Consider the following 11074-nt stretch of genomic DNA (forward strand, 5'->3'; position numbering starts at 1 on the left):
GAATATCCCTTTCAGTGTCTACAGATAGACTTTATGCACATTCCACCTTGTGGTCAGTTGAAGTATTTGCTAGTGATTGTAGGCAGGTTTTCCAAGTGCACTGAGGCATTTCCTTGTTCTAAGGAAGACTTTCAACAGGCCTGTCATCGCACTGGAACTTACGCTAACTTCATTTAGATTTAAAAAACTGATCAAAATGTTTCCTCCTTCATTTAAATCATCACATCCGTGTTCAGGGAATTCTTGCATCCTTACGGGACTCCCAGGAAGTTCAAGAAACACGTGTAAGAGCCCTGCTGTTCACACTGCTTTTTGTAACCCTAATCAGATATTTCTATCAACAAAAATTCAAAACAAAAAGAACAACAAAACTCCCCAAAACTGTGCAAACCATCCTAAAACAATAAAGCTGTTCTAGGTACAGCTGCAATTTAGCAAATCCTGAAAAATGTATTTTCATCTCGATCAGTTCCACTCCTTGGTCCTCTGTGTTTCTTTGCTCCTATAAGGCTTGTCTTGTACATATTTGTTTGTTGGTGGAGTTGTTTGTGTTAACATTGCTTGTTTACACTCACCTGCTGTCAGAGGGTATATGTATTTTTTCTGTCATTTAGGCATCTGATAAAGTGACAAAGGAATTAATCTACAAAACCAGAGTCGATCTACTAACAGGTGGTAGTGTGTAACACTGACAGTGGTAGAAAAGAGAAATTTTTTAAAACCAGAATTTATTTTTCACGTTACATTCTATATTAAATAAAAAATAAATTTACTTCAGATCTCAAGGCAGAGCTGTCTACTGTATGGCAAATAGTAAATTGTTAATAAATAGATTTAATTAAGTATTGAACGCAGAACATTCGCATTGGCTGAATGAACCTTTCACTCTTCTGTCATGTCATGTCTAACTATCAGGTGTGTGTGTGTTTGTGTGTTTTTTCTCTCACTCTCTCTCCCTCCTGCTCACACACACACACACACACACACACACACACACACACTCTCACATTCTCTCTCTCTATCTGTCTCTCTCAATGTCACATTCTCTCACTCTCATTCTTGCATGCTGGCCTTCGGTAACACTGCCCTCCACCACCTGCACCTCCCGTTCTCCACCTGTACCTTGTGGCCTCTGCCCTCTGCCCTTCCACCCCACCTGGCTGACTGAGAGAGTACTTGGCCATTCCAGCCAATCCAAGCATCAGGGTCAGCTGTTACAGAGGACAGACGAGTGTCACACAGTACACTGATCTAAGCCCTCTATTCACCCCTACACTGATCTAAGCCCTCTATTCACCCCTACACTGATCTAAGCCCTCTATTCACCCCTACACTGATCTAAGCCCTCTATTCACCCCTACACTGATCTAAGCCCTCTATTCACCAGTACACTGATCTAAGCGCTCTATTCACCAGTACACTGATCTAAGCCCTCTATTCACCCCTACACTGATCTAAGCCCTCTATTCACCCCTCTATACACTGATCTAAGCCCTCTATTCACCCCTCTATACACTGATCTAAGCCCTCTATTCACCAGTACACTGATCTAAGCGCTCTATTCACCAGTACACTGATCTAAGCCCTCTATTCACCCCTACACTGATCTAAGCCCTCTATTCACCCCTACACTGATCTAAGCCCTCTATTCACCCCTACACTGATCTAAGCTCTCTATTTTCCAGTGTACTGTAATGATACATTGCAAACTGCCCTGACTACCCTGTCAGAAATGCAGAGCTCCAGTGTGAGATCTGTCATCAACTCCACTAGCCAGTAGTCTGGCAGGAATTATCCACAAAGCATCAGCTATTATGGATCTCTGTATGGACCTCCGTTCTCAGACGAGGACCATGGCAAGACTTTAAGGCCCATGCAGTCAAGACCACATCTTGTTTTATTAATGGACAAAACAAGGTGCAGTTTGTTTGAGTCGAAACATCTGGTTTATGAAGCTCATGTGATACACCCATCATCTTTAACCCAAACTGGATCAACTGCACCAGTCGTTGAAGCTATGGCGGCATTCACGACAAATAAACAAAGAAGGATATATGACTGGAGGAGAGCGGCTCAAAGTGGTGTGTGTTTTACTGCTTGCGGTGAGCTAGGAGAGTGGTGGATGTTGTATAAAGGCTTTTCGCCAGATACTTATGACACAAGAGTATGTGTCCCTGAACTATTTCCCTAAGGAGAGAGAGCATGAGGGGAAAACAAGAAAGAAAAGAGCCTGAGATTTGGAGAAACATGTTTACCCTCAGCACATCTTTGTCTGGCTTCCATGAACAAAGTTGAAGCTCTCAGATGAATACAATCTTCTGAAAGGCACAAACAGGGATTGAAACTGTGGGCTTTGGTTTACAAAACTAACACCTTGCCACTTGGCCATCATGCCTTAGAAGCAAGTCATGAACTGGTCTTTAACAATGCACGAGCTTGCACCTTAAGTCTGACAATAGAAAAGCCTTGAAAGGGTTGGAAGTTACTAAAATATTGACAGCCTTCTGACTCATGAGTAACTGTCATTGGAAGCTGATCGTGCACTATCGAGAGCATCAGCATAAAGCACAGCTGTATATGCTTCCAAAATGAACCCCTTCTAGAGAGGATATATCTAAATTCTAAAGCACATGCAGTTGTTCTAAAGATCAGTCAACTAGGCTGGAGGTGCTGAGTATGGAACCAAGGACCTCTGACATGCAAAGTATGCACTCTAGCACTGAGCTACACTCCCGCCACTCTCAAACTTTGAGGTAATAACGCTAAAAAGAATATCTGCAACTGTTTGTCAGCTAATTTGCAGGAGTCAAATGTGTAGCAGAAACGTTGCGTTGGGTGCCTGAGGACTGTTCAATTTCTCAATCAACATTTTGGTGTAGTCAACCAGGATCACGTCCATGTCACCTCAAAGAAAAACACCTGGGTTACCTCTGGCACATGGGGTGGTAAATAGTCTACCATAAATTACCTCAAATGGTGACAATTGGTGGTGGCACTGGGCATCATTCTGATCTCACAACACTGCTGACCACCTTGTGCTCAGATTCAGAGGTTGTGTCATGACCCTTGACCTTTACGATAGCCAGCCGAGCTGGTAGTGTACATGCAGACAAAAGTGCAGAGACTAGTCCTGGATTAGATATGGGTTTACCGTCTGAGCTGCGGAACCTCCTGGAGTGCCAAATCTTACCCAAGTCATGAACAACCCCAAACGCATAACAGGAGTCAGTGTATATGGTGACAAACTGATCCTGGAATAGATGGCAGGCCCTGGTCAATGCCATTAGTTCAGCTGCTTGAGAAGACCTGTAAAGGACAGAGTGAGCCTCCCAAATGAGGTTACGCAGAAATCAGACAGAATAACCACAGACAATTTGAGAGTCAGACGGTTTAAAACATGAGCCATCTACAAAAATGTAATAGCTGCCTTCCAGCAACGTGCTAGAAAGTTCAGAACGCATGCTAGAGGACTCATGAATAACCTCCATGCAGTCGTGGGGCACAGAGTCAGCAGAATGATTTAGCGATGTCAAAAATGATTGTAACAGACTAGCAGGTGAGCGCAGGGTCATGTGTGATTTAATGGTTAAGTTCCGAGTGGCACAGAGGATGGCCTCAAGGCCTGAACGTTGCTGTGCTGTCATGTGCTGTGTTTGAATGTTATTCAGAATAGTAATAACTTGATGTGAAGTGTGAAGAACCATTGGATGAGACAGTGCCAATTTCTCTACGTCAGTGACCAGCAGGGCAGCGGCAGCCACGGCGCGTAAGCAGGCCGGCATGCCTTGAACGACCGAATCAAAAGGTTTGGAAAGGTAGGCCACAGGGTGATAACTGCCACCATGCTCCTGGGCCAGGACACCCATGGCTGTGGAGCCGTTTTCAGAAACGTAAAGGTGGAAGGTCAGATTATAATTTGGTAGGCCAAGTGCTAGAGCAGAGCACAAGGCCAATTTCAGATTCCTGAATGAGTGATACATGGGTTGAGTCCAGACCAATGTATCAGTAAAGTTTTTTCCACAGCCGTTCCTGAGGACTTTATCATGAAACTCAACATGGGTTGTTTTGTGTTGGGCAGAGGGATGTCACGTATGATTCCCCACACTCATTAGAGAAAGGTACTGTAAGTATTTGAGATTAAATATTGTTCTTATAATTTTGTTTCTGGAGTTTAAGTTTAATGTTTATCTTGCCAGGAAAGTTTGTTTATTTTAACTAAGTCGGTAAAACAAAGTAGATAAAGAGAAAAATTAACTTACCTGTGATTACTTTTGTGGAGAAGCTTCCATGTTGTTTTAGAGTGAAAAGAAACTGTAGCCTGTGTTGAAGGGGACTTTTATGGGGAATTTTCCTTCCCAAAGAAAGGAAGTGATGTCACATAATTTCCTGTGGTGATGTTTCCTTATATATGTTTCTAAGGGAAAATTCACTAGAGTTGTGTTTTGAAGTTGATTGATGTTGGAGAATTTATGATTGCGGGATTTTTTCCCCTTGAACTTGTAAATACTTGTAAATACTGCATTTTCCTTTTTTTGAATATTTTTGTTTGTTTTTTATTGGATATGGCTTTTTGTTTGCACTGCATATTGAGAGCCAATAAATACCTTTTCTTTTGTATCCACTAGGAGTGTATCCGTGTGTCTTTACTAGTGGACCATTGCAATGATATTTCCATATGTGCAGGATTAAAATACTCTACAAATAAATGCTCTTAAAATAGTCCATAAATAAATATTCTTAAATACTCCACAAATAAGTACTCTTTAACTACTGTACAAACAAATAATCTTAAAATACTCCACAAATAAATGAGTCCAGTCTATGTTTGAAGAAAGCAAGAGTGTTAGTTCGTCCCTCCATCTGGGAGACAGGTCAGAGAAGAGGGAATGGAGAGGGCATGAAGCATTTAAGGCTCACACTTTATAATAACGATAGTTTATAGAGCATTTATATGCTTGTAATTCATAATGAACTAATCATGAACTAATGAGTTAGTGTTATTCATCATGAATTAATATATTAGTGATCATTTATAAGATGTATCTAAGCTCTGACTTCATAATTATCTGATCATGAACAGATCAGGAAGTCAGATGTTATGCTTAATTGGGTTTTTAAGTGCTATTCTTTATTAGATAATGAATTGTGCCATTGCATACGTGCAGGAACAATGGAACTGCATTTAGTTAAAGTAAATGTTCAGAATGTTGTTAGGTTACTGTGTGTAGGGTTTGGAGTTGGGGCTCCAGGGGCTTTAGGTGGCAGGTCGTATTTCCTAGAATAACAAGAGATGTTTCCTTACCTCTTGCCTTCTTTTAACATGTTTTACAATAAACCCTCTGTGTGGGCATTGTCTTTGAGGACATGTCCTGCTGTAATATTCACAGTCTACATGTCTTTGAGGCATCTTGGGACTGTACATGTCCTGCTGTAATATTCACAGTCTACAGGTTTTCTTGCCTACACTTTATAAGATATAAGAATGCCCTGGTAACTCTGTCCGCTCGTGTAAAACTTTGCTGTAGCCATAACCAGTTGCTGTCATGTCACGAGCCTTACAATGGTGAAACCCAACCTGTACCTAGAACTCATTGAACTTCAGGTGCAACCTGCTTAACCTCCATCCTTTAAGAGGCCTGGAAGACAAGCATCAAGACTCCTTGTTGTAGCCCTGCAGGTGGTGAAGTTTCTCTGGTTGTCTGAACACCAGAGTCCCTCACTGTCTTCATACGCCGACTGAAGATGCACTTACTTGAACATTAGTTTTGCACTTATTAAAACTTATTAAAAAATTAAAAAGTTTTAATTGCATTTATGAAATATGCTATTGTGTTATGCACAACAGTCACTCTGGATAAGAGAGTCTGCTAAACACCTTAAATGTTAATGTAAATATGTATGTTACAATTTCAGAATTAATGGTGACCAATTCAGGAATTCAGAGGATATGCACCATTAGTTAATATATTATTAAAATGACAGCTTTATTAATCCTGGCTCCTAAGATTCTTTGTGAACCTGTTAAAATAATTAAAAAGTGTAGCCATACAAATTATTTGTTAAACAGTAACAAACAGCAGCTGTAGTTTCTAAATTATTTGTCATATAGAAATTATCTGTAGCATTTTACAGCTGCTAAGGTGAAAACTATTCAATAGACACGAATATCTATAAATGTCTGTAGGCCATTTATAAACGACACACTTTCAAATAAACGTATCATTTTAAGTTGTCTGTTAAGAAATGTATAAATGACTTGGTAATAATTTATAAAACACACATTAAAAAAAAGACTTGATGTCTTCAGACTAATGTGCTTGTTAATAAATATGCATAGTAGGAGTTCTCATTCATGGAGTTTTCCAAGATCATGAATGAATCGTCCTAGAGGGCCATTATTGTGTTTTTTTGCTAGCCGTTCATACATTTCTATTACTGTCCAGTGATCCTTTAACAGCTCCTCTGTCCGGTTACTTCTAAACCTCCAAACAGTTTCCTTGTATGTTATCCAGGCCCTCCTTATATTCTGCATGTGAGCCCCTGTAGGAGCATCCATGTATGATATACTGTGGTTAACTGTGTAATGTCTGTAGCCAACCTGAGACAGAGCCTGCCTGTAGACACGCCACTCACCACTGAGGATTGTGGATCGCCTCCTTACATGCTGAATGATAAGTGGCACTAGTTCCCTTCTGGACCTTCTCTGAACTAGGTGAAGAACTGGCTGTCCTTGTTTAGTGTGGACAGCATTTTCACCCAGCATCCCAGAGACCCACTGCCTCCTCCACAACGCCCGGCCATCCGCCCTCTTCCATACCGTGTAACATAAAAAGTAAAGCATTATTACATTAATTAAGAACTATTAACAAGATGAAAAAATTACAGGTATGAAGCATGAAGACGTGTATGTCCATTATACATTATTAAGACTATACAAAATTATATACCCACATAAAAGATGCACCTGCATTTCTTCTATGCCTGAAGTTACTCTCATCTATGACAGTGAACTGTCTGCATCCTCCTTTCCTTCTTCTGAGTTCTTCCATCGCCACCACACAAGCCTCTCTCACTTTCTTAGACAATTTTGACAAGAAACTTGAGAAAACCTGAAGGGACATAATGGTGCTAAATTGATTATATAACTGAATAAATGTATTTAACACTTCCTTACTAAGATATTGAATGTACTCAGTAAAATTGTAAAGTTTATTTGTTAATTAAGTTAATTTGGTCATGTGAACTGCTCTGGTTATTTTTGCTTCTTTTAATCAAACAATTTACTTGATTTGAATAAAACAATTATTCCTGCTTGTTACACATGGATGTTTGCGGTTGCACCATTAAAATATTTCCACACTGCAGAAAGTATCTAGATGTGCTGAACAAAAATCTGTTTGATTACAGTTCAAATGGCCACTCAGTCCACACTTGTTGTATAAAGTAAGACATATAAGCCTGCGTGTGTTAGCTGCTCCCACCTATACGTTGTAAATTAAAGTTACACTAAAACATCTAAGTAAGCTCGTTAGTCTACCATTCACATCAGTCCCAGCAGTCGCTATTGTGTAGGTTCATTGTGTGATGACAAAGATCGCATTTAATCTCTTTGTAGTACTTTCTTATTTTGCAGCCACTTTATAAATTTTAAATGTTTCCTTTTTAATTTTTTGCCCTCCATCAACTTCCTCAATTTCTTCGGCATTTTGGTCCAATTAAAACCGGATGTGTCCCCTTTACATTTGTTATACTGGAATTTATGGCATTCCAGATTCTCATCGAGTGTACAAGATTTTAAACTTAACAATGCAATGAGTAATACATCCAAATATTTTTATATATTGTGCATGCTTATATTCAGCAGACACATTAATATTTTCTGGACAAACAGCTCTTCGTGAATTTCATATAAACCATCAACAGTAAAGGTGGAGCGTTCGTGGACGTTGGAGTTCATTCAGGTCTGCGCCTCTAATGAGACGCCGGTACAGGTGTGTTTGGAGTCGGATGACAGTGGAGATCAGCACAGCACCTGACGCTCGTCCTCACAGTACACAAAGAAGAAGAGAGTTCACAGTTCAGAGAGAAAACCAGGGCAAAAATCATCAAAAAACAAAACAAAACAGCCAAGACACTGGAGAGAAATACAGATGGAGAGGCTGGAACAGGTCAATGCTGTACTGTACTGTAGCTACAGTGCAGCTAAACTAGCGTTAGCTAGAAATCAACATTAGCAGATGTGTTTTCAGTAGCTTTCTTGAATACTAGCATTAGTGGGTTATGCTTGAACAACGCCATGGTAGTTCACCGTCTTTATGACCTTTAGTACATTTTATTCAGTATGAGTGGAATCTGAACACATCCGCTTTGTTAGATTACTCTGAAAGAAAGCTGTCGTACGTTAGCCAACTAGCTAGTAAACTAGCGCGACTGGAAAAGGTGCCGAACACCAGCTGACTGTCTCCGGATTACAGTGGAGATCAGCACAGCCGGTTTCTCCTGTTGTTTGAAGTTTAGCCCTTCGATCCGTTTTCGGTAGGTTTTACGCTCTGGTTCTTTACCTGGTTTTTATTCCCCGTCTACGTACGTCAAGAATGTAAAAGTGAGATTTAATGGGCGAAATTAGCAAGCACAACTTGCTAATTGCTAAATCGGTCGCTCGTCTCGGTCATTTATGTGTAAAATTCAGAGTGTCTGACTATCTGGCTAGATGACATTAAAATGGCTGATTAAATGCACCCAGTTAGCTTGCATGCGCGTCCGAAGTGGTGCTTCACAACTCGAGATCGACCGTATTGCGGTATTGTCTGTATTGCAGACGTGCAGCGGTGTACCGCGTTCATTGTAAGTGTTCACTAAGCAAACCGCGACCGTGTCGGTACTATATATGTGGCACTGATGTGTGTGTTCTTCTTTCTACAGTTTGGGTATCGACTAGGGATTCAAGTAAGTAGCCTGTCAAAGATTTATGCGTGCGCATGTCGTATTTTGTCTCCACAGACGTGCGTGCGCACGATGTCTCTTCCTCTCGTTACCTTTTGGACAGAATTGGACTGCTCAGTGGCCCAGCGGCAGCCACCTTGTCCAGACCGTGTGCCTGGCGCTTTGTCCACTTCACCTGGCCGGTCAGACCATCGTCAGGGTGAACAGGTGGGCTGTCGTCATGAGGGACTACGGTGTCATCTGGGACGTAGTCCTCAGCATCCCTGGCCTCATGGCCCAGACCCGTATTCAACTTTTTGAGTTGAATCAGCAGACACTGACCCAGTGCTGAGTTTACCGGGTTTTATATTTACCTTATTAGCACTGTGGACTATAAAGGCTGAGCACTAATAGGCTGGGCTGCATTTTTCGTTACGGGTACAATGCAAGGAACAAAAAGCAGGAACAGGATGTTCTGCACCTGAGTGTTGGCCAGTCCAACACACCCATGTTGGCCCTGAAACCTCTCCCTCCCGCGCTGAGTAAGCTCCCGGAGCGTCTGACTCACGGGCACCCTGCTTTTGACTTTAACATCCAGCAGGCTGTGTCTGGGTAGGCTTCTCAGCGTGTTCGAGGCCAGCCTCCTCTTCCTTCCAGTGAGACCCTAGCACTAATGGATATGTAGCTGTCGGAGAGTGATGTCTTATTATTGGTCTTATTTTGGCACAAATATATTTTACCTGGTTTTTCAGTGATAGACACTTCTGACCTTTTTTCAAAAATGCCGGTAACTCAGATACCACAGGTGCAAACTAACATTAATTTCTTTACTCATAATGTCTTTAATCATATAGTCAATGTGTCAGCAATCCCTCTTCTGGCCAACAGAGGTCCTCCTAATCTGCAGTGCCATGGTATGAAACATTCATTGAAGTTTAGATTTTTGAGGAGTTCAGTTAACTCACTGACTCAGTAGCCACGTGTTCTTGTACTATCTTAGTGTTTTTGAAATGATCTTACATATAAAATATGCATGTTACACCATATGCATAAAAGACACGTTTTACATGCTTTTTATGTGTAAGACTCATCATCTAATTATAGGAGAAATATAATCTACTTGTGTGTTAATATTTTTAAGTAGCTACTAGTAAAGGCCAGAATGGGAAATGGGAAATATTATATACTTTAACAAGTTTTAATATTACTATGCTTCAGTGTAACCAAAACCATATCTCATAGCTAGAAACACTACCAACCACAATATGAAAGTCCTCTGTTGTGACAGGTGGATCCTTTTGAGTTTCTCTCTGCACTGCACTGGCCAAATCTGTCAGCTTCTTCTGTAGCAGAAAACACACATAATACAACATCAAGTTGACAAGACATTGAGAACAGCAATTAATGACTGAGAAAACAATTTGACCGTGGATGTCTAAGCATTACATAAGCCCAATTTTGTACTGATATATCAGCCCTTATTTATCTCTGACCATCTTTCAGACTGGGTCACAATCATACTTCCTTTTGTTGAGTTTTAGCCAATTGAACCACAAAAAGTGAAGCTAAACAAAACAGAAAAAAGACCAGTTTGTTTCATACTGTTGAAAAGTTCACAGATTAGGTGCAATGTCTACAACCAGCTTAAAACGTTTGACAACTGCAGAAAAACCTATGTTGTCAAGCTCAGTGAGGCCCACAACCGAAATACATATATAGAGATATGTGTGACATGAATAACAGTACACAAAGGCTGATTTTTGTTAATTTTCATTGGAAGATACTGTACATAACATATATGTGACTGACAGATTCCCTAAAGAATGATTAGAACATTATTTGATGCCAGTTCTGTCACCCCTTGTCTGGTATTCTCTGCCTTACTTCATTGTTCTCACATGTTTTTCTCATTTGTAATTGTGTATATATACCTTGTGTTTGTGTATATACATATATATACTGTGTTCATATTGTGTATATACACAACCTATGTATATACTGAGGTAATAAAAAGAGTGTTTACAGGGAAAAGAGGTTTTTAACATTGAATTAGACATATTAATAACAGAAAACATAAGGGAGTATAGAGATTCTGTGACCTCTCAGTGTAACGCGAGTGCCGAAGGGTGTGGAGCAGGATGCACAGACTCTC

This window comes from Electrophorus electricus, chromosome 1 (genome assembly GCF_041902795.1).
Source record: "Electrophorus electricus isolate QZ-2024a chromosome 1, ASM4190279v1, whole genome shotgun sequence".
NCBI classification, from domain to species: Eukaryota; Metazoa; Chordata; class Actinopteri; order Gymnotiformes; family Gymnotidae; genus Electrophorus; species Electrophorus electricus.